Source organism: Sander lucioperca, chromosome 4 (assembly GCF_008315115.2).
Source record: "Sander lucioperca isolate FBNREF2018 chromosome 4, SLUC_FBN_1.2, whole genome shotgun sequence".
Classification (NCBI taxonomy): Eukaryota; Metazoa; Chordata; class Actinopteri; order Perciformes; family Percidae; genus Sander; species Sander lucioperca.
Genome location: NC_050176.1, coordinates 43153704 through 43157654, shown reverse-complemented (window position 1 = coordinate 43157654; position 3951 = coordinate 43153704). Strand labels below are relative to the sequence as shown.

At 45.1% G+C, this 3951-nt stretch overlaps 1 long non-coding RNA gene across 1 annotated transcript; it reads right to left on the bottom strand.

Moving 5' to 3' along the window:
• Window positions 1–1074: 1074 nt before the first annotated feature.
• On the bottom strand, window positions 1075–2258 carry LOC118494939. The gene is made up of 2 exons (XR_004897140.1): window positions 1665–2258; window positions 1075–1619 (listed from the first exon to the last, which is right to left on the bottom strand). It is a non-coding gene; the product is annotated as an uncharacterized LOC118494939 (long non-coding RNA).
• Window positions 2259–3951: the final 1693 nt, after the last annotated feature.

Genomic DNA, 3951 nt, shown 5'->3' with positions numbered 1-3951 from the left:
GTAATTTTCTTAAGTGTCACAGCAGATTATTTATCAATAACTGAATGTGACTGCATGTGCAGTATACAGGATTTACTGGGCGTCCTCACATGATGCTTAAAGGTGCAATATGTAATACTGACAGCTAGTGTTTAAAATAGTTACTGCAGTACAAATTCAAAATACTGGAGAGTCATCTCCCCCACCCCCTCCTCCCCAACAATGTTGCTAGATGCTTGTCTCACATAGACAGACATACTTCACAGTACAGCGTAGTAGCTAACGTTAGATGCTGGCTATATTCACAGTCATAAAAGCCTGTGCTCACACGGAGCTCTGTACCTAATTGACAGACACATTTTTTTCATTTTAGGATTATGGTAGGAACCGCCAAAAACACAGCAACCTCGCTGTCCTGGTCCTCCGCTAACATTAGCTAGCAGTTAGCAGGGTTAGCATGGCGGCGTTAGCCAGGACCAGTCGGGATCACTTTACTGGCTGTGTCTCAATTGTTTTTGCAAGTAACCAACTCGGGTACTCTAGCTATGTAATTCAATGTGAGTACACAAATTTTGAAATTACATAAAATGCCCGTCCATTGTAGCCGTGATAAATTAGCCTGAAGCTAATGCTTAGCTACCTGTTCAGGAGGAAATTAGCCAACTCGGCGTCCTTTTGGGCTCTAAGCTGTCTCCATCTTTCAAATACATCTCCAATATTTACCCGGGGTTTGTTACGTCTCTGGTCACGCAACTGTTAGAAACATGCCGTTTTTTTAGGTCGGGTAGAATCTATCTCCGTTGATCCTGTTCGTTTGTATGCTGCTTTCATGGCGTCAACATTACAGCTATAGCGCGCTGGGTTTACGTTTTTACAGGTATATCTGGCAACCCGGCCTGGCTGTCAAACTGGGCAGTTGATAACAACACACAGGCCAAAACACAAACAGATATTCTGTCACAGAACATAAATTTCAAAAGGAGAAAATACTGACATTAGCATTGTTGTCAGAAAATATAGTATTTCAACTTGCATGTTTCCTTAATATCTGATGATGCATTGGGGTCATTTTTTGGATTTATTACAGTAAATATATTACATATTGGACCTTTTAATATACATGTCGCTCATTCACTCTATTTCACTTTGGCAAAACCATTCCTTCATAATGAAAAAATCACTCTTCAGCAGCACATCAACGTTGCATATGAGGGAGAAGAACCCCCCACATACTAATTAACCTGGGCATGTTTTGTCATGATCCTTGTCAAAGATCTTTCTTAACATGATACACTGAAGTAAAACAGAGCTGTCTGCCATTGAAATTTTGGCACAGCATGGGCAGAAAAGTGTGCATCTGGTGGAGCGACACTTCTGTGCTCCTCGCAGTGTAACCTGGCACCGGCTGCAGAGAGATGGCAGCAGGATGGCAGCTTAGCAGGCGGACAAACAGAGGGAGCGGGCATGGTATCCAGGACGAGCAAGGTCACCGGCACAGGTTGATTGAGTGCTTGTAGGAGTGGGTGACCTCCTTCCCTTCCCCTCAGTGGCAAATGAAAGAGGAGAACGACAGGAGGATGGAGCAGGAGAGGAGGGAGTTAAGAGCTGTGTCGCTGCTGTCTGTCCCACTTTCTCGCTCTCTCTCTCTCTCTCTCTCCCTCTCCCTCTCACACTCTCTCTCTCACTCTCTCTTTCTTTGTTACTTTCTTTCTTTCTCCATCTCTGTCCCTGTGGACCCACTCACAGACACGCTCTCTTTGCCCATACACATATTTACACCGTACAATACAATATACTTCCATACATACTTATCAGGGCACAGTTAAACTCTCTGCTTCTATCTTCCACATTTATACATACAGTGTACATGTTGAGTGTACTTTGGTGTGCCTACACACCAAACGCCTTGACCAGGCGTATATAAACGCCTTGACCATTTTTATTATATAGCATCAAAGCAACGCCCTATAATTTAGAGCCTATGTTGAGATTATCTCTGACTTTCTCTTTGTCTCAGCCACCTCATTCCTCTCAGCCAGCTCCTGTTGTACAGGACATATTATTGTACATTAGCACAGACACGTTTACCGCGCAGCATTGATCACACTTAATCACTGTGACAGACGAGCAGGTTGGTGAGTCAGCGGGCGTGCACGTCCATGTGTGTCAAGAGGGTCTACCACTGAAATGTAACAGGCAGGCTTAAAACCTGGCCATCATGTGCCAATGTGAAAAGCACAGCAGGGCTGATCTGTGGAGGGCAGAGAGGAAGAGGGGGAGTAAATCAAAGATTTAAAGGTGCTCTTTGAGTTCAACACAGGGGTCGTAAACGTCAAACACTAAGGGCACAGGCTGTGCACCAAAATACAACAAACCACATTCCAGCCAGTCACCGACAATATGGTTGGGGGAGGGGTGGGATTAGTGCTCACTGTCTTTCTCTTTTGTTTTTCCAAAATGATTGATACCACTCTCATGTCTGTACAGTTACTGTTAGCTTAGCACAAATACTGGAAACAGGTAAATACAACAAGCATCTCTTTCTGAAGGTCGCAAAATCTGCATACCGGCATTAAAGCTCAATTAATTGCTTATATAATTTTCCTTGTTTGTTTAATTCATGCAAAAAGAGTGGCGGTTTTTTAAAACTTTGGACAAAGTCAGGCTAGCTGTTTCCCCTTTGTTTTCAGTCTTTATGCTAAGCTAAGCCAATCAGCTGCTGGCTGTGGCTTCATATTTAGAGTACCGACATCAGAATGGTATGGATCTTATCATCTTAACTCTCTTTCTCCCAAAATGTCAAACTTTTACTTTAACAGTGCAGTCTTTGTCGAAGGTTTTTTTCTTTTTAAATTAAGTTTTTTTAGGCCTCCTCTTTGATTCATGCCTCGTTTTCCCTTCCTCTGTCCTTGTTCTTCAGCCCTTCGCTCCCTGATTGCTGTCGTCTGTCTCTCCTCTCACAAATCTCTCTCCGGTCTCTCTACCGTTGGGCCTTTGAACAAGCCTTTAAACTCCTACACTCACACTCCTTGTTGGACTTCATTGCTGCACGAGTTTGTTTAGCTTGTTTTATCTCCTCATGCACAACCTCCCAGTGAAATTCGGTTGCAAATCCTTGTGTGCAGTGCTCCATCGTCTGCTGGATTCGAGGAGCCTTTCTGGCTCCTTCTCCCCTATCACACATTCACTAACACCTACCTCCAGGCTGGGTTTTTAGGGCCACGACAGGGATGCATGCTTCGTTTGGAATCTAGCCTAGCGGATGTTTCTAACAGGTGCCCTTAGACACCCCTGTATCTATGTCTGCTGAGATATGTGGCTTGGATGACGTGTGTGTGTGTGTCCGTGTGGGTGTGTTTGTGCGCGTTGGCACTGACTCCTGCATCCTCTGTGGGGGGAGGCGGGGGGGGGGGGGGGTCATCAGGGGCACTCACTGAAAGCAGATCTTCGTGGGCATCAGCAAATCCTCTGGCTGGAGCATGTGCTCCATACAATTCTATCATTTTCTCTAACACACACACACAGGCACATAAACATTCTCACTCATGCATTTACACATATATCTGTTGAGCAGAGGTTTCAGTCTCTCTCTCTGCTCTCTTTGACACACAGTCTCTCTCTACCCCTTTCCCTGACAGTGGGGCCTCCCGCTTGTTTTACCGTTTCCAGGAAGCGGGTAAAACTAGTCTTGAGTTTCTCTCCCCTCCATTCCAAGCTTCCAGGTGGTGAAAATAGACTCCGCTGTCACCCTTGTCCAAATCTGTCCTCACGTTGGAGTGGAAAACAAACAGTGGAGCTGCCTGACAGGTCCAGGAGGACATGAGAACCTGCGGACTGTTTGAACAGAGCCCAAGAACTGAAATGTACTTCAAAGCTGCTGCATTTCACCTAGTTAACTTTCTTCTGCCATGCCATTTGGCTTTTCGTCCACCTTCTACCTAATGCCAGACAAACAGGGTAATAAATCTGCCG